The 21,070-nt window shown below is 42.5% G+C and overlaps 1 long non-coding RNA gene across 1 annotated transcript; it reads left to right on the forward strand.

Annotated features, from left to right (window-relative positions):
* Window positions 1-18,581: 18,581 nt before the first annotated feature.
* On the forward strand, window positions 18,582-20,540 carry LOC132074997 (uncharacterized). Its single transcript, XR_009418691.1, has 3 exons — window positions 18,582-18,655; window positions 18,972-19,088; window positions 20,154-20,540. It is a non-coding gene; the product is annotated as an uncharacterized LOC132074997 (long non-coding RNA).
* The last annotated feature ends 530 nt before the right edge of the window (window positions 20,541-21,070 follow it).

Below are 21,070 nucleotides of genomic sequence, written 5' to 3' on the forward strand. Positions count from 1 at the left end.
TCAGATGTATTATGCCTTCCAGTCTTCCTCTGCACAGGGAAATTGTAACTTGATCTATAAAACAATAAGGTTCTGCATTACAAAGGGAATTCAGCTTGGAGAATAAGTTCACATCACCCAGCAGCCTCCTACCAGTTATTTTAGAGTTAAACCAACATGACCTCCAACAACTTTTGAAGAAAAGATCCATTTTCATCTGTAACATACCTGTTTTCCTGCCAAGTTCTGTTACGTTTTAAGTATTCCTCTTAACAGTGCTTTGAAAGCAACACACGAACATGAATGGAAACAGACATATGATGCTTTTCAAGCAGGAATATTTAAGAAATACACATCTGTAACACCAAGAATTTCTTCACCTGCACTGCACCAGCAAAATGCTTAAAGTTGTCTGTTGTACTGGATCTGCACCTTAACAGAGAAACCTAATTTCTCTGTTAAAGAATAGACTAGAGCTTTGCTGCTACTGGAAGATGTCACTAATATTTGCTTCTTAAAGTTATGAATTACTGCAGTGTGCAAGCATAAATAAATCTACACCCCATCTGTCAGACTAGCCAATTATCAACCAGAAAAACCCCTAACACCAAGTGCCTAAAAATAAATACTGACAAATGCACATCTGCTTATCCCTAATGCCTCCCCTTCTGGAAGACTCCTGAGTCTGGAAGACTTCAAGATTTGTAATACACCCTAAAATTAGTACAGAAGTCTGAATTATCACAGAGACTACTTCCTGTACACTCCTTCCTCCTTTTCCCCATCGCCTTTCCTACCACTCCCTTCGCCAGGACTATCACAATAGATAGCAGACCTCAGGGATATCAAATTTGCTCCCAGGCACAGACATAACGAGAGGCAATGTCTGACTGCTCCATCTGACTTTCCCAGCTATTTAGGTTTTGAAGTATTTTATCCCATGGCCCACACATTATTCCAAGTGACAATTACTTCAAAGCCAGAGGGTATCCATTTGCATAATAATGAAAATATTTTCTAAGGAGGTGTGCAGGAAACTACATGCTAATGAGTTAGAATGTATATTATCTGAAAGTCACGCTTGCTTTACAAAAATAATTAAAAACACAACCTCTACTGTTTATCTTCTTGTACCTTTTATGTAACAGACACCTGTCCTATTAAATGCACAGGACATAGAAGTAATTTTTGCAACACTTATTGCCACCTGGGAGTCTATGTACAAATCAAATGGGATGGGACTGCTGAGGAATGCACCTCAGTTTCCCAAAACCTCTAATTTTAATGATTGCCACAACACTGAGGCATGTGACAATAGTAATTTCCACTGGACTTTTCCCATGTGTAAGGGCTGGGAAGTGGGCTGGCTCCTGAAGCAGTGCATCAAGTGAAATGCATCCTGTGCCACAGAAAACTTGGTTTGCAACATCTTAATCACAGAAAGAATGAGGGAAACGCAGCAGCTTCTGCTAAACCACTGTAAAAGAGGGGAATGACAGACAAAGTGAATTTCACAGTGCAGAAGCATCTCCAGAACACTCTGGTATTGGGAGTAAATTTTCTTACAATCTAACTAATAACTGAAGAATTTTTTTACTGAGTAGAGAGGTCTCTTTAGCATCCTACAACCCTTTTTAATATCGGAAGTTCACTTGTTTCAAATAAAGTTCTTATACTCCAAAGAATACACGCTATACTACATAGCACTCACCTGTATTTACTACTTAAGCCTTTTGGTTTCATTATCTTTGAAATTAGATTGATGAAGCCATTAGGATCTTAACTATAAAATCTTCCTTTATACCACAGGATGTGGAAAACCGGAGTAAGAGGCTCACTAATGCACTGAGCCACAGCTGCAGCATCATGTCCAGCTTTCACTCCTTAGCACCCACTCACAAGGGCCCCAGACAAGGCACCCCAAAGCCAGCTACAGGAGACAGAATAGATAATCCACCCCAGACTGGAGATTTTCCACAGCATCAGGACATCTGGCTAAACTGTGAAATATCCCAGCTAATTTATGACCATTAATACTCATAGTCATCCAAAGTAAGAACAGTAATCATACACCATGCCTTAGGGTTTGAAAGCCTGTTGTCAGCAGCAGCAGCTGGATTTCTTCCCGACACACAAGGCAAGCAGCTGATGCATTATCATGTTGCTGGGTTTCTGTCCAGCTCTGAAAGATCAGCTATTGATCAGTGCCACTGGCACTACAGCAAACACTGCTGCAGGATTTGAATGAGCAGGTCACACCAGTGCAGTCTTAATCTACCATCAGAGAAGAGGGGGGAAAAAAACCAGTTTAAAACTACATGCTGTGTAGGTACACACAAATGCAAGCAGGGAACTTCTTCCAGGCATGAGCAGAGTCAGGGGTGCCATATAAACTCCTTATCAGCACTGATCCTCACTTCTTTCACACTGGAAATAACCAACTGCTCCAAATTGTTCACGACAATTTCAGCAAGCAGAAATAATCTGACTGATTTTGTACTGTTCTACTAACAGCACCTGCACTTATCTGCTGTGTAATCTGCCTGCCATGCAAGCATTTTCAGAGGCATGCATGCTAGAACTTTGCAATAAACCCCCAAGAATAATTGTTCTGGTTTTTGCTCATGTGGGGGAATGAGAATATCAGGCTCCCCCAGTCATACTGTAAAGCAGTCCCATCCTTTTTGGTTGAGACAGAGATCCAGAACTCTGTATGCTGCCCAAGGAGTGCCATCAGCAAATTTGCAAAGGGCGTCACAGATGTTTTCCACAGAGATTTCCAGAGTCCTACCTTGTAGAATAATGCCTCATTCACATTTCTCCCATCACTTCAGAGCCACAGCATCAGCAGCAGTTGTTTATGCATCTCATCAGCTCCTTGCTCTCATCTCCTGATCACCTTCATTCCCTCCCTCAGAAAGAGGTTTTAAGCACAGTTCATGAGGAAAGCCATGATTGTCCTGCATGGCTTAAGCCACCTGCTTGCCCACAGGTTTCTTCCACATTTCTGAAACTTCAGATGAAACTCCTCACTCAGGTTATTTCTGAGATAATGAACTTCACTTGGTATGAGGAAGAGAAAAGCATATGTACCTGTGCCACATGTAGTTTACTCACTGTACAAAACACGTAAAGCTCAAAAATGTGGCCAAGCCTAAGACCCCAAGAAATCACACAGGAGCTTTTTTCACTGTACAGTAACACAGACATGGGGAAAGGTCAGGGCAAAGAGACAAAAGACTGACAGAATTACATGAGTCAGTTCTAGTGGAGACTGTGCCAGAGTCCTCAGGCACATGAAGCCCACCACTTGAGTCCAATGTTTGACTGGCTGACATCACCACAGATCCTTTGTATCACATCCTAGCAAACTTAAACAAGTTGGAGAAAAATCACCCTTAAATCTTAAAGTTCACAAATTCTTTTAACTAGACAAACACTACAAGAGACATCAGCTGAATAAGCAAGATCCTTTGTTTATATTATATAAACATTTCTGACAATATGGAAAATTTCTTCATGACCAGGGTGTGACTGGGAGAGGGCTGGCAATACCAAATCACACTTCTATGACTCTCATTAAAACCATTGTAGAAAGAAGTTCCAGATAAAATAGAAGAACAAAATACCTTGTAGCAACCATCAAGGTGAAAATCTGCCTCACTAAACCAAACACAACTACCTGTTTCTTTGAGCCAATTTCTCAGTGAAGAGTGGTTTAAAATTATCACAGACAACACACCCACAAATAGGGTTACAGAATCATCTTTTAGAGCAGGAAACTTATGACCTAGAAGCAGAAGCCAAGTCCAGGACACACCACCAAAGCACATCCATGTAACTAAAATATCCCGAATCTGATTCTATGATTATAAGGTTTATAGTAAATTTATTAACCATCTTAATTACTGTAATAAAAATATAAAATCCTGCCATGAACTAAAATTCTACAGAGATTGTTACGCTTACAGAAGGTTTTAAATATCTGAAAAACGAAGGAGAAGCTGACATTTTCTCAGTTCTCCTGCTCAGTGGATTTTTATTGCATGTGTATTTCCATAAAAACCCAGTTAGTTAAATTATCAAAACACCACAACACAGCTTGCTGTAATTTCATAAGCTAAGTCTTGCTGCAATTTATAAGTGGTTACACTTGAGTGCTTCCACACTGGCTCAGCAGCACAGCACCCAACTGCATTAATGTTTCAGCACAAAATTCTGCTAATAAACACAGTACTCAGTCACCATTACCCAGCTTTAGAGAACACAAGCCCTCAGCATAAGCAGGTCAATACATGCGAGACTACTTATGCTCTTTAAACTGACTTTGATATAAAGGTAGCAGCAGAGCTTCCTCAAACAAATGGGAAGTTTATCAATAATAAGGCAGGAAAAACACAAACCCAGGAGAAAGCTACAGCATATGGCTTCAGTCACGGGTATCACAACGACTGCTCCAACAAAAACAAGTCAAGAGAAAAAGACGCCCCCTGAAAACAGTGTTAGTCTGCTTGTAACACTGTAAAACTGCAGCTCACACATTCTTCATTCAAAATAAAAATAATTCAATAAAAAAAAAAAGCTGAGAGTGTTTACTATCAAGTAGCAAAAGGGGAAGAAAGTACTAGAAGACCACCATCAGTTTGGCTTTACAAGTCCAGCACCAGATGCACTCTGCCTCTGTGGCAGCATGCCCAGAGGGCTTGAACTGATATTTCAAAGTCCAGGGTGACAATTTTTTTACAGTCAAAACCAAAAATGCCCCTTAACCCACACACAAGAGCAATCATAGAAGCCTGTGAGGTGTGCTACTGCCACGCCACTTTCTGTGCTGCTGACAACAAAACACAATCCTTCCTGAAACAGACCAGGACACCAGGCAAGAGCAAATAAATCTCTAATAAAAAATTAAAATCACAACTCAGGCAGAGACAATTGTTTCGTTAGACAAGAGAGCACATCTAAGCATAAAATACACATTTACAGAGATCCTTCCAGAGTCTGAATGCATTTCACAATTCCATTTTACTCATCATTCAGTCAAAAAGGGTTCAAGTCAGGCAGAGCAGAAGACACTTCTGTCACTATTGCACATACACATTTCTTTAGGATGTCCCTCTAATTTAGAGCTATGGACCTGAATGAAAAGTCAAGAAGGAGGAGGAATGAAGGATGAAAATCAACTGAAGAAATATTTCAATCATCCAAAGAAAATGCATTTAATCAGAACACAGGACAGCAGTTTTTACCTTAAATCTCTTCTTCAAAGAAAAAAACAGTAAATGTCTGAATTCACCGCTCATGAGTGACCATCCATTTTATACCAAAACAATCCTCTACATACAAACTTTACAGACAAAAGGTCTGTAGCATCACCTGCATTACTCTTGTATTTAAAGACTCTCTTGCCAAGGTCATATCCTGGCATAAAGCCTGCTCACTACTCACATTAGTATTCACGTTGGTAATCCTGCTACCTTCAGATGGCCAGCTTACACAGTTGTTAAACCTGATCAAATTCTTCACTTGTACATTACCATTTACATGGAATTTAGCTATGTAATTCCGCTAGAGCCAACTTAAGATATGTAGATGGCTGAACTGCTATCCCAAAGATTAATATGAGTCCTCTAAAGTCAGCCTGGGAAGCTGTGATGACTAAAAGAACCTGCTCTGGCTGATGTCAGCCCAGTTTTGAGATCTTGAACATCAGCCAACACATAAAAAGCAAAACCCCATCCCTCTAAAAAACAAGCACAAATGCTAAATCTTGTCCTTGCTTAATCAATATAGATACTAAATTGATACTTAAAATACACTTTTAAAAAAGGCAAACAAACAGGAAACTAAGCTTTATTGCTACACCACAAATGCAGACACAGCGTTCTATATCCTACTTGGGAAAGACAAGCCAGCTCCATCATCAAGGAATGCACACAGACAGATTCTTACTGCTCCAGAAACACTAAACAATGGTTGACTTTATGTCCATAAAACATATTGGTGAGAAAAAGGATAATGCACTCACCTGGTTAAAAATGAGCTTGGTCTTTTTTCTTCCAGCACAAGTCTCATTTTCAATAACAAAAAAGTGTCTACTGATAATTAATTTTAATTGCCTTTGATCACAGATACCCTATCAGAAATCTAAGAACTTCAAGCTTAGAAACACTAAAGTCTACATTACTATTCAATTCCATAATAACAACAACTGAGTTGCATCAACATTATCATTATTCCAGACTGATTTTTCCCAGTAAGCAGAAGTCTAAGCAAAGCCCTCATCAGTAACCTTTCCCTGAAAAATTCTATAGGAAATGAAATGCAATACTCCATTAGGACTTGTTTTGCAAACAGAAGTGAGAGAGATCACCCAAGCATGCAGAGTCATTAAAATGGATCTTACATATATCATTATAAATTTAATAATCTCCATGACAGCTAGAGTTCAAGTTAAAATGAATGTCAGCAAAGCATGACCAATTGATGTTATCCCAGCTGCCACTGAGCCTCACTTGGGGTTATATTATACATTCAGAGGCCCCGTGCTACATGTGCACCAAACAGCCAGAGCCAGGAGCAGATGGGAGATGTAGGCTCCCATACCTATCAGAAAGGAGGGACAGACATAATTGCATATTAATTTTGGTGCATCAAAACAATTACAGCATGCTTGGGTGTCACAGGTCACAAATGTTTTTCCCATCACACCCCAAATGCAGGATAATGTTGTACACTTCAGAAGGGGGAGGAAAAGTGTTCCAGCAGCCTCCAGAAATTAAGTCAATAGACAGATTTTGTTTCAACCCTTATTGATTCACTTCAGTCCAAAATGCTTCCTTGAAAAAAGTAGAAGGAAGACCTTGGCAGCTTGTCAGTTAATAGATCATGCTTGCTACAATTAAGATACATTCAGGAGTTTTATTTTGTTCCCCAAATGCCATTTCTCTCCCAGCAAGCAGCTGCATTTTATCCAATTTCTCAAAGTTTTCCAGGCTGCTTAGATTTCTAATGGGGTGACAGAGAAACCCACTTTGATTCTTCAGCAGACCTGATGAAACTGACACAAACCTCCCTCTCCCTGAAATTAGACAGCGCTGTTGAACAGCAAAATAATACCTGATGGTCAATTTCTTTTTTTCTAACTCAGTTTTCAACTGAAATAAAAATCATGCAGGGGAAAGGAGCTCCCTGCACAGAGCTGAACATGGCATTTTCTATTCCCCATCAACTCTGAGCAGAGGACGACATCAATGATTTATACAGCAGAAACAAACCAAGTTGTCATGTGCTTGACTGGTGCCAACAAAACAGCTTTGGAATCCCAGCTGGTCACAAGCTACAGCTTTGTCTGGGACAAGGACTTCACAATTTAGTGCACCAACCCATTAGGATGCACCACCCTGACACACAGAGAGCCACAAAGCACTTGTGCAAATTAAGGGCCAACAGCTGACATTAAGCACGTTCCACTGTACATCTTGATTCAAGCCAAAATTACATCTGGCAACTACAGCAAAATGCAAACAGTTCCACCAGGACAATGAGGACACTGACAAGTGCACAACATTCTCAAAAATGAAAACACCAAGATAGCATTTTTCTAACCACTCCACTAATGATATCAACAGGAAAAAAGAAGCTAAACTTACAACAAATCAATAATCTGACCAGACTCAGTAAGAGTCAGTATACTTCATTTGCACTGGATGTCTCTTCATCAACAAGCAGCCAGAATTCTAGAGATCTTTCCCTTCTTTCACTCATATCACAATTTCCCCTTCCCTCAGCTCTTTGCTCCATACACTGGAAGAAGAGAAAGACAAACACTTTCCAAAACATATAATCAAGAGATCTACAGCTGGCTGAGCATAGCAAGCAGCAAGTGCAAGTGATAAAAGCATTATGTAGAGCTATTCTGCCACTTGCAACTCCTTCAGTAATTTAAGCAGAAAGTGTTCCCACCTTTTGTCACTTACCCTTTTTTGATCTTCCAGTCCATGTGTCACAATCTTTCTTTTCTGATGTTGGCTGGATTCAGAGCCAGATTCCATTTCCCTGCTGCAAAGACTCTTCCAGCCTCTTTAAGCTTTCTCTAAAAATCCATAGCATAAACAGCAAAAAACTAAAAATAATTTTAAAAAAGGCGAGACAATTCCTTCAAAACTCGTCCATTGTCTTTCATCATTCTTCTGAATTCCCGTTTGCCATCACTGCTCATTATCCTACCAAGCAGCCATTCTGTGAGCCTCTGTGTCCTATAGCAGCTCAGATGAAGGTTTCCATGCAAGTGCCTTACAGAAGGATGACAGAGCTGAATCCAAACCCACTAGTTTGTGCCACATTACTGCTCCATCAGCAGCCTTTTCAGTGCATTCCTGGCACAGATAACTTATATGTCAATAAAGGTGTAAATGTGCATTTAATCCACTGTGTTGATATTATCAGCATCCCTCTCATGGGCCGCCTTCCTCCCATAAATCAATGTAAACACTTCACAGTGATAATTGCCTTTTGCAAATCTAGCAGGTGTTAATTAGGTAAAATCATCCATGCACACTTGTCATCTTCTTCTATGTATTCAAACAAATACCTAGAAGAGGAGGGGGGGGAAAAAAAAGCAGTTTTTACCAGTATGAAAGAAAACATAGCTACTGGTGTTCTTTGTCCACCACCAGGAGCCACAAGTCAGAGCTGATACAATAATTACACATTTTGAGCATGCTACACTCCTCATCCAAGCTACTCAAAATGCTCTGATGCCTGTTTAGAGTGTTACCTTGCCTTTGGGACTTCTTGCACAAAACCAGCCCAGAATGCCAATACTGTACATCAGAGCTGAACCCACTGCAACAACACCGACTGAAGCCTGCAAGGACCAACTCAAAACTCAGCTCTCCAGGGTTCAGAGTCCCAGACCTAAAGCCAAATCCTTTATTCTTCTCTGGGGTCTCCTACCCAAGGATCTTTCTCCACAGTCTGAAGTTCATGAGTGCCACCTCCCAAAATCCTGAGCACAACAACACAGGAACAAAGAGGTTTTATTATTGGGAAGGAAACCTGAGCAGAGCCTGAAATCACAGCTGAACAGGTCAACCAGCTCAAAATGCTGTTCTTTTTGTACTGAGAAGCACAAGTTTACTAAAAGAGATAAAGAGTCCCCTGGGTTAATTTGTAAGGTGGGATCAATAACAGCAGGCTTCAATATGCAGGCACCAGGAAAAACACATTTACTACATTGGCTTCCATACTAAAAGGGCTAAACATTAAATCAATTTCAGCCACCTTAGCTGAGCATGGCATAAGAGGAAATATTTAGCTGCATGTTATAAGCCTGGTAAGCACCAAAAAACCCAAACCTGTGTCCTGTGTAACAAAGGAACTAACAAATAAAAACATCATCAGACACTCTCCCGCCACTGAAGGATAAACAGCATCAAAAATAGATTTCTGTCAACACGGGGGAAATGCTTGCACTGCATGCTGACGTCCCTTGCTACACCAAGGCAAAGATCTTGACAAGACAACAGGTAGAAATGCTGCTTGTGCCTCTCACTGCTCCTCATCACAAAGCCAGTTCTCTTGCTTCTACAGAGCACAGCAAAGAACACAGCTGACTGCAGCAATGCTTTGCCATTTGAGAATAATCTAAAAACACATCTAACCCATTTTACAGAGAAGCAGACCGTTTCCAATTCTATTTCCAACCAGAATCTCCTCCTGACCTGTGGTTTCAAACCTGCCAATAGCCACAGAAATCAGACAGGTACCTTGAAGGCAATTCATGGCCTCCAACCTTAGAAACAAATATCACAAGCAAAAAAAACCCAAATTTTATAAATATCCTTAAGCCCCACCGAGGAAAACTTTTCCCCTCCAGTGATTTCACTGTGATGTGACACATGAGACTGCATCAGTCACATCGTGTAATGCCATGCCGGAATAGCATGACATAACCAGTGCAGCTAAGGACAACACGAAAGGTCCCCTCAACTAGGGGGAAAAAAAAGACAAGAAGAAAGTGCAGTCTCTGGAAGTTCCTGTGCATTCAACGTTCCAGCTTTAACCATCATGGAAACAGCCTCTCTAGGGAAACACATGAGGAACTACTTGTATTATTTGTATGTACTACTTAGTACATGCCTGCAACCTAAAGCCATGTGTTATAGGTATTTAATGTCACTGCCCAAGTTAGCTACATTAAGCTTCATGTATTAAAAAAAAAAAACATATTAACAGGAAGAAAAAAATGCATCCTGAGGCTTAAAAAACCATTTTAAATCAGCCACAAACCAAAACATTTTTTAATATCTACACTTAATTTTATTTTTACTACTTCCAGTAAAAATAAGTTTCACTACTTAATCTCTGTGTATATCTGACTGTGGAAATGGATTTATTTACAAATTTAATGCAAATTAATTGACATTAAACACAAAACAAAAACCTTCAAGAAGAAAGAAAGGTAAGGTTTGCTGGGGCAATGACCACATAGCCAGAGACACCGAAACTAACAAAAAAACCCATGTGACCCAAAACCGAATGGTGTCACCCCATTCTCTCATCACAGAAACATGCCAAGCCCCCACTCGGGCTCTAGAGCACGGTGGGCTGCAACTGACCATCTTCCCTGAATGAACAGCTCTAAGGGCTCAGAGCCTGCACCCGGCTATGGCTTACGCACATTAACAGCTCGATGAACCACAGGTGAGCTGATATTCTTAAATTTAAGCCATAAGGGCTCCACCTGGCTATGTCCTCCCAGGGCAAATCCTCAACACACAGTCCCAAAAAGGTCCCCACCTGCACAGAATGTCGCTCACATTTACCTCGCTGGATACCAAGATCCTCAAGAACGCCGCCTGGCCGCCAGTCTTCCATTCAAAGTAACGCAAATTAACACAACTTTCGGGGCTTTTCTCGTTAAAATGTAAGCAATCTCGCAACAGCGGGAATTTTTAATTCCCGCAACTGCCCGTGTTTCGGGAACAAGAAAGCAACCAAACCCACAAGTTCTCTTTTTTCCACACGGGGAGCAGCCCGGCAGTCGGTGAGTCCCGCGGCTGTGTGAGGGGCCAGACAAGACTCGGCGGGTGTGGGGACACTCCGGCCGCGGGCGCCCCTGTGCCCGGCACACAGCCACAGTAAAACAGCAGCAATATTGTACAAATAATCACAGAGGGCAGCAGCAGCACCCGCCCGGTGGCCGGCCCCGCCCGCGCCCACCCCGCCACACCGCGCCGAGGGAACGACCCCGCCGCCGAGCCCCGCACAAGTTGCGGCCCCGCCGCCGCAGGGAGCGCGGAGGAGCCGCTCCCGCGCAGCGAGGCGGGCGGTGCCGGCCCCGCCGAGCCGCGGATGGGGCAGAGCCCCCCGGGCACCGCTCCCGCCCCGAGCCGCTCCCCGGCGGGCAGGGCTCGCTGCCGGCCGCCGCCGGGGCGCGGGGCTCCGCCCGGCCGGGGCCGAGTCCCTCCCGCCTCCGAAGCGGGCGCGCTGGGACAAACTTTCGCATCCCTCCTGCGCGCCGGGCCGGGCTCCCCGCGCCCGCCGCGTCCCGCCGGTACCTGCCGGGGCTGCCGCGGCGGGGCGGGCGGCTCTGGGCGCTGCTGCTCTCGCGGGCCGCCGGCCCATGCGCCCGGGCCAGGGCAAGGGGCCGCCCTGCGCGCCCGGCTCCGGCTCCAGCGTCGCCGCTCCGCGCCGCCGCCACAACTCACTCTGGCGTCGCCAGGACAACGAGCGCCCGCCCTTCGCCGAGCCCCCTCCCTCCTGCCCGCCCTCCCTGCGGCGCCGCCCAGCGCGGGGGCTCCCACGTGGGGCCGCCACGCCAATGGAAGGCGGATTGCGGCCGGCTGGGCTGGCGGAGAGTCGCTCCCCAGGCGGGAGGCAGCGGCCGCCATCCCCTCCCCGCCGCCCCTCGGCCACCTGCCCCTTCGGCTCTCCCGCCTCACCTGCCCAGAGAGAGCCCCCGAGGCCGCAGTGTGGGCAGCAGAGCGCTGCGGGCAGGCTTTGGGACAGAGCGTGCGGTGTCCCTCGTGTGCCCAGCCCAGCCCATGTCCTACACCCCGTCCCCGTGCCTCGGGACCCTGCACTGCTGCAGGACACGGGCACACGGGCCCGGAGGCGCTGGGCTGGCTGGAGGCCGCAGCAGTAGCAGTGTTAAGGGGCTGCTGATTTCTGAGGGTAGTGTGCTTCACTGACTACAGCCCAAGGAACCAAGAGTGGGATACCCCACGGCTGTGCTGGGCACACAGCACTATTAATGCAATATATTGGTAGCAGCAAACGTGTCTTGATTAGGTGCATATTCAAAAATCTAATGTAAACGTGGTATCACCCTCGCGTTAGTGCAGGTCCTTGCACTGCTTGGAGCTGGGCCAGCTGCTCCGGAGCCTCACAGGCTTTAACAAGCCAGAGCTAATAAGCCAGGCTGGGTGTAAGCTCACTCCTCACAGAGCCACTTAGGAAGCTCAGCACCAGTTCTGGAAATTACAAGTAGCTACACTCCAGAAAGTTCAGCAGAACCCTTCTTTGGTCTGACTTGATTTTCTGGCCCAGCAGCCTTGGTCACCCTGCCTGGCCCACACACGTTCTGTGGGGGAGCAAAAGGAGCACTAGCAAATATTATCACAGACACAAAATAAAGTGTGATTATATTGAAAGATTTGGCCCAAACTGAAGTGCACTTTTTGTCATGGGAGAACACACTGTGTTCTGAGGAGAACGTTATTGTCCAAGTCTGGGCTGGCTGGAGACCACAGAAATAGGACAATGTTGAGGGACTGTTGATGTCTGAGGGCAAAGAGCTGGTCATGCTTCACTGCCTGCTCTGACTCCAGCCCAAGGAACCAAGGGTGGCTCCTGCCATCTACCCTCCACCAGAGACCAACAAGAAAAGGAGTGGTTCCTGTTCCACGGGAGTGTAGATTCAGAAGCATCATTACCTTTCACCCTTCCTGGTCTGCTATTATCTTATTACAAAAGTTTCATACCTTCTTGGTGATTTATCCTGGGCAGCTCCTCACAGCACTGACTCCTTCTTCCTCACAGCTCAGCCAACAAACTCCAGCTCCCTCCTAACCCACTCTTTTCTAGCACTCATCCTTATTGGACACACCTGTGGCCAGTTAAGGACTCTTTTCTAGCACTCATCCTTATTGGACACAGCTGTGGCCAGTTAAGGACTCTTTTATAGCACTCATCCTTGTTGGACACACCTTTGGCCTGTTAAGGGCAGGGCTGTTCCTAATCTTTGGTGATTAGCACAGCCGCAACTCCTCAGGTGTGAGATTACCTTCTGCACGATCTTTATTTTCTCACATTCTATTCCCCCACACTATCCCAGATAGGAATACCACCAGTGAAGCTTTTCAAGGCATTTTCTTCATTTTCTCTCTACACTTGCTAGTTTATTCTGTGTGTGACTCCTTCTGTAGCACCTCTTTCCTGAGCAGAGAAAATTCAATTCTACCCCAAATAAAATTATGGCTACAGTCTTGCCCTGCTTTTAGCTTTATCCTCAAAGCTTGATTCATCAGAGCTTTCAGGCCAGTATTTCCTACACCTACCAGTAAATAAAATTTGCATCTTATTCAGACCATTTCTTTAGTTCTGTTCTTTAAATGTCAAAGTATGTGGCCTCTGTAAAAATTCACCTATGAACTTAGGTTGCCTGAGGTTTTCTCTAAGCTTACCTGGAAAAACAAGATGTCACAAACACCTGGGCTGCTGTGGCTCTTGGGACCTTGGGGACAATGTGTCTTGCAGAAAGCTTCTTTGCTGTGACTCTCAGTCTGGCCCGTGTTCCAAGGCCTTTTCAAGCATTTTAAGGGACTTGCTGACTGCCAGCTCCCATGGAAGATGGCATTTCTGTCCATGTGTGACCCAACTGCCATTTTTATACCAATACAACAGGGATGAGAAATTAAGCCAAACTGGTTCTTTGGCAAATTCAGGTGATGTTTTAGTATGGTAAGAAATGGTTTATAGTATATTACTTAGAAATTCTGCCTCTACTGTAACGTTTTTATGTTCAGAAAAATCTTCTTTTAAAAATATGTGGCTAGAGGTAGTAAAGAAGATTAGAACAGCCTTGTCTGTGATAAAGGAAAATTTCAATTCAATGGGACTGCTGTAAAGGCCCTTATTTATTTTTCTCAGCAGTTGCATTCACTCGCTTGCCTGCAGCTTTAGTTGTTGTGGAGGTTTTCTTCTGTAAATTCTTCAAAGTGATGGATTTTCTCTTTGAAAGAATGCTTGATTGTAGAAAACTACAGAAGTGTAACCTTTTTTTTTTTTTCCCTGTGCACATGTGATGCTTTGAGCTTTGAAAAGACGTGTGTACTGCCACCTCTTTTGTTAATTTGCATGCCAGGAGCCTAAAAATTTGCATTACTGGCTTCATGCTCCGCAACTGAAAGCAAGGACAGTGATCTCCCACTCTTTCCAGTTAAAGGTCATCTGGAATACATGTTACTCTCTGGTTCAGACTAGTGAGACAGTCAGCATTTCATTAATCAAAGAAGCACAAGGCTTATTTTTATTGATCAAATGCTATGGTTGTAACAAGAAGCAATAGTGTACAAGGTGTTGCACATTTGCATCCTCCCCAGTGCTTACAATTTAGACAAAAGGCAAGAGAAAACCAGCAGGATTTTAATCTCTGTTTTAGAAGCAGAAAGCTATGGCACAGAGCTGATGAGGAGAATTTGCCAAGATCACATTTCCCAACTGAATCAGCATCTTAACCACAAGCTATTCCTGCTCTTGTTGGTTCTTATCTTTTTGATGTATTCCAGCTTTTTAGATAGGTGAAAGTAATGTATAAAGTTACAGCCTTGGACTCTAAAAAGATAATGATCAAAGTCCAAGTTCTCATTGGACATTAGCATAGAAATAATTCTCTTATTTAAGAGTCCATACACAACCAAAGGTAACAGCAATTGTCCTGTAAAAATCAGCAACAAAGCCCTTTAAATGCACACCTTTAGTCCAGGGATCATGTCAATCAAATCCCAGTACAATTCCTATGAAAAAGCAATTTAGTATTTTCACAGAAAGCAGAAGATTGCGGGGTGGAGGCAGCAGCCTGGGACTCGTGACTCCTGAATTTGCCAGTTCTCTGTCATCTAAGCTCACCCTGGGTTCTGTGGAAGCACACCAGGTTCCCACAGGATGAAGTCTAAATGCCAGCCATGCACTGTAAATGTGTTAAATCAAAGGTTACCTTTTACCACCAGCTCTATAGAAGTTGTGCTAAGCAAGCCCTTCTCTTGGTTGGAGCTCAGAGGCAGCAAGTCCTCGGTGCCTGGGTGCCCACTGGCACTGGCCGTGCTTTGGAGCTGTGATCTCAGCTTGGATCTCAGCAGATCTGGCCCGATGCATTTTAATCACCTTGCAATACAAGGCTTCTTCAGTGCTGTGGGAGCTGTGGTGCCATAAACCCACGCTTTGCCATGAGCATTTAAAATATGAGGCTTCCTCTGCAAGGGCCTTTTTCCTGCCACTGCTAAATGTCAGAGAAAGTTCAATTCTAACACATTAAAAGATGCCTTAAAATACTGAATATTATTCATACTCTCAAAGAACTAGTTTTTATTTCAAGTGAAAAATGTTTCATAATTAGAAAACAAAACATTCATGAAGAGCTACATGCAACTCATCATCTGAAGAATTTAAATCATTTAGCTTCAGATAATTCAGCTTTGATCCATAGACTGTAAGAGCCAACATTTCCTGAGGTGTTTTCACAGACTTTTGAGGACAACGTTGAGTTCATTTGTCTGTGTGTCTGCTGCAGGGTCTGGTAAAACATTCTGTTACAAAACTGATGGCTGCAATGGTAGGAGCATTTAGACAGCAAAAAACCAGGGATGTTAAACTAAAATAGCAAAGCTTTTATTAATTTTTCAGGCTCCCTTATGTACCTTTTAGCTTTTGGCTGTAGCTAATCAATTTGTATGTTCATAAAAGTTCCGACTTTAGGCAATGAATTCTTAAAAATGTCTTATTTTGCATTTTTAAGATGTTATTGTGCAATGCATGTACATTAAGAAGAGTTTTTGCTTTTGCAGATAGAATGCATCTTTAGAATCTATTTTGCCTGTCTCACACCCAACATAACCTTTGAAAGATTAACTCTTGAGATAGCTAATAGGTTTCCTTTAGGCAGCCAGATCCTGTCACTCTTTATTGTATTCTTTGGCATGAGGGGGATTGGTTTTCTTTTTCAAATAGGAAAGATTTCTTTAATTAACATTTATGTTTGGAAGATGAAATCAAGTGCTGATCAAATGAATGCAACAGGTATATAATATCCTCGAAGCTGTTTCACCCATTTACCTCTCCTGTGATCTGAAAACCATTTAGACTAAAGAGAAAGTTCAAACACTAAATTTAAACAACAGCTTTGAAAGAAAAAAAAACAGCTGTTCTCTAAGAATTATGTCCCCTATACTTGTTAAAAGGTGGGATCCTGGACCGTCTTTGTAAGAAATATTTGGTAAGAAATATTTCTTTGGTAAGAAATATCCTCACTCATGGCTCCTAAAGACTACTTCATGGATCCTAAAGACTAAGAATTTATTTCATAGTGCCTTATATTTCAGTGTAAATATTCTAGGACAATCTTTGTCCACTGTTCTTACTGTTAGTTCACATCTCTGTCATCCTCAAAGTTGTCAGTGTGTATTTCCATGGTTAGAATATTTATTTCTTCAAAGTAACTGGCTCCCTCCATGGACAGATAGCATCTTCCATGGTCACTCATTACTGTAATGAAACACCTTTGCAAACATTAAGTTAGGATTGTGCTGAGCTGTATTTTGGATTTGTGCCGAACACACAATAATATAGATATTAATAGTAATATTGATAATACCAATATTTTTGTTATGCCTGAGCAGGGCTTGCACAGAGACAAGGCCTTTTCTGCTTTTGGTATGGCCACGCTGGTGAGGAATTTGGGGAGCTGGGAAGAGACACAGCCAGGACAGGTGACCCCAACTGACCAAAGGGATATTCCAGACCATGTGAAACTGAGCTCAGGATATCAAGTGGGGAGAAGAAGGAGGAAGGGAGATGTTTGGGGTGATGGGGTTTGTCTTCCCAAGTAACTGTTGCACATGATGGGGCTCTCCTCTCCTGGAGGTGACTGAACACCTGCCTGCCCATGGGAAGAGGGAATTAATTCTTGTTTTGCTTTGCTTGTGTGCATGGTTTTGCTTTCCCTAAGAAACTGTCTTTATCTCAACCCACGAGTTTTTACTCTTCTGATTCTCTCCCTGATCCCACAGCTGGGGCGGTGAGGGGCTTGGTGCTGACTGAGGTTAAACCACAACAATCCTTTTTCTCCTCACAGATTTCAAGATTTGTTTTGCTTGAACAGGACACCTTCAGAGTGCCTTGGGAGAGCCACATTCAAACGAGTTCTCCAGAACACATTTTCTGTGTTTTCTTTTATCTGGGTGAGATGTGCCTCACAAGTTAGTCGCGTATGCTGCAAAAGGCCGTAGACTGTGTACAAACATGTTTAATGAAGCTGAATACTGCAAGCATAAGCATCAAAAATATTTTGTTTATTTAACATTTATACACATTCAAGTAAAAGCTTGTTACGTTTGGTTGGCTAAGCTTGTTTTCAAAAGGGACCTAGAAGGCTGAAAAAGTTAAATAAATCAACATATGCATAACAACACAATCATTCATATTAGCATTCTAGTTAAGTCAATGATTAATTCTTCTTTGAGGATGAAGTGGTGGTAAAACAACCCTAGCCTAATATCTAGTAGCAATATTACAGTCAGCTCAAAATGCCAGATTATATCAACACATGCCTATGTAATACAGGAGAAACTTTTAGACCTGAAGTTTAAAGAGAAATCTGAATTACCATATGCTTATTTGAGTATTTAAATATAGGTTGAAACTAGCTGCTCTCCACCACTGGCTGGTAGATATCTGCTCTGTCTGCAAATAAAGAGGTCAGTAAACTTTCCTACTGACTTTAAATGGCTGAACTGGAAGAGCAAGATAATGTCACAGCAGCAGCAGAAAGGGGGATTTCTGAAATACATTGGCTCTTGTCAGAAATGAATATGAGCTCCAATGGGAAGGTGAGAGACACTACAACAGTATCTTTTTGAAAACATGACTGGCTGCACTGTCTTGGACAATCTGGGTATCTGGAATGTTGTAACTGAGCACTGAATGGTGAAGTTTTTCCTGCTGATGAAGAGTTCTCCATCCTGTTTGTCAGGAAAGATTGCAGTACCATGGAGCATTGCCCAGCCAGGGGCTGTAGGATCAGCACTGGAGAGAAAACTGAAACCTTCTGCAGCAGGTCAGTCTTTCCATGCTGACTCAGAAGACAGGAAACTGAGCCTTTCCTCTTGGAGACATTGAAAGATGGTATGGGATGCTATAGGGGCCTGAGTAAATGTATGTATTGCAGTAAAAGATCTCTGTATTGTATAAGTGACTCTGTCCCAATTCCAGTTATTGTAAATGGGCTGCAGCTGTGATGGCCTTAATTGGGCAGCAGCTGTGGCTAATGAAGATAACTGGGATAAAAGGGGGTGGGGTGGCAGTCAGGGAGAGCCTTGGAGGAGCCCTCATGGAGAAGCAACAACAATGCTCCTGCTGTGGAGAGCTGTGTGTGTGAGAGGAAACCACTCAGAAGGTATGGGACTCTAGAAATATGATAGCAACAATATGAATGCAATATTCATGTGGATCAAGAGGGTGATCACAAATGCCTGGAAAAAGCAGCTTTCCATGGATTTTAGTTAGTGGCTAGAGCCAAGAGGGAATTTTTTATTCAGCAGGCCCTGAAAATGGGGCTTCCAATATCCAAACCAAGAAGTGGAGGTGGCAACCCTAATTTCTTTGCTCTGACTCTGTCCTTAAATATGTGTACCCCAAGGTTTCCAAAAGGCTTACTTTACAGTTCCCTGAGGCTTATTAACAGTTCTTACCCAGCTCTACCCTCTGTCCAGTTTTCTTCCTAGGGAAAAAGAAGTTACTGAGATTGACCTGGACAGTCTTACAGCTTCAGAGATGGAAACAGAGGCAGCTGAGTTAATGGATGACCCAGTGGCTCCAGATAGAAGTTGGTAGGCAAGTATATTCTATGCCTGGATAAATCACTGAGAAACCTGATCTGATGTCCTTGCTTGGAGCAAAAGTTTGGACTAGAGATCTTCTGAGGTCATTCTAACCTGAGTTATCCAATCATTCTGTGAAAATGAGGAATCTGCTTTACAGAAGCCAGTGCAGATCTTAGGGAGAGAAGGTGGTTCCCATTTAGAAAACAAATCATGTATTTTGAAAAGATCATATTAGGCCAATTATTTTACAGTCTGAAGTCATTTAAACCTGATGGAGGAACTTCTGTTTTCCTATTGTGAGCCTATAGAGAGAGCAGTGTGAATCTTTCAGCATTGATGTAGTCCTACAAAATTCAGCTGGATATAACTAGGACCACACTTTTAATTGGGGAAGCACAGAATAGAAGATTAAAAACATTGCTAAGAAGTTTTTACATTAACTTTGTTAATATGAAAAAGATTACTTTAAAAATTTGCAACCTCATGTTATCTGTACATCAAAGGAAAATGTATTTGCCTTGATTCTAAGGTAAGTTTATATGATTATAGAGATCTTTGTGAGCAGGTGAGGTAAAAAAGAGGGAGGTTGTGAGTTCACATTTTTTACTTTATTATTTTCCACTTCTATACTCCCTTTTATCTAAGGGTTTCAAAGCACTCTATGGACATTAATGAATTAAGCCTCACAGCAGTCCTGAGAGAAAAGGTAATGATTTAAAGATTGAAATTCAAAGAGATGAATGGATATAAATGGGAAATAGCCTTCTTAAAATATCATATACCATTCAGGCCATATGGAAAATCCCCTGTTTTCCTCTTTCTGTCTATCCCATGTGCCTTCAAGGCAATTCACAGTACTGGGAAAATTGGTAAGAAGTGTTTACAACTGTTTATATACAGACAGATTGGATGCAATGACAACATGATAGCAGAAATAAACAGGGACTAGATCAGACTGAAAAAATAGTGTTGTTTTGAACATGTGAACTTAATTTTGGCCTTTAGAGAGAACAGATTTTACAGAACACTTTTGTACTGAAATGGATTTGCTTTACAAATTGCCCCATTCAGGACTGCATGAGGCCACTTAGCCAAGACAGCAGAGTTGGAGAAATGCTCTCCTGCTCAGAATCAAATCCAGTCTCTGAACACAGAGGTCTCAGCCAGGAAAGGAGTCCTGCTTGTCACTGGAATGCACAATGTACAGGACATTGAAATGCACTTACCTCTTTAATGACCAGCTGCCTTCCTGTGCCTTTGCTAACCTGACAAGGTTGGTATGTAAATAATTCTACAGGTAGCTGGCAGAGTTCATCCCAAAGGATGCAGTATCACATGCAGTGATAAAAACAGCATCTTTCAGAAAGGAGGCAAAGCCTTTGGTGCACAGGAACGTGGTGAAGTCTTGCAACTTTTCTTCCCCTTTTATGTTTCCATTGGTCACAGATACACTTTACTCTCAAGCCCATTTGCAGTTCTTCAAGCTGTGAAAATTCATAAGCAGGCCCCAAAGTGCCTTGTATCTTCCAAGGAGAATATGTCCTGTAACCATGTAATGAGAGATCCCTCTTGATGTACAGCTTTCATTCAATGTAAGAGTCAACAGTCATGCTAAGGGCCTGTAATTTCCCAGCTCAGAAGTTCTTGCTGTCCTGAGGTACAAGGAAATTAACCTCTTTGCAATTTGATTTTTTTTTCCAAATTGTTTTTTTTTTTTTTAATTCATATTTGAACAAAGCTAGAAATTGAGAAATATCTGCTTACAGAGAAAACAGCTTCACATCAATCAAGAAAACCTGCAATTACCAGTGAAAGCTCATTTCACACTCTATAACAAGCAAACAAGACCTAAGTTATAATACATGTGTATTAGCCCTTATTTACAATTATTATAATCAAGCTTCAAGATAAACATCTAGGAGCAATTTTTCTTTCCTGTTGGAGGACATCTATCCCTCTGAAACTTCTCTAAAGTCTTAGAAAGTAAA

This window comes from Ammospiza nelsoni, chromosome 6 (assembly GCF_027579445.1).
Source record: "Ammospiza nelsoni isolate bAmmNel1 chromosome 6, bAmmNel1.pri, whole genome shotgun sequence".
Classification (NCBI taxonomy): domain Eukaryota; kingdom Metazoa; phylum Chordata; class Aves; order Passeriformes; family Passerellidae; genus Ammospiza; species Ammospiza nelsoni.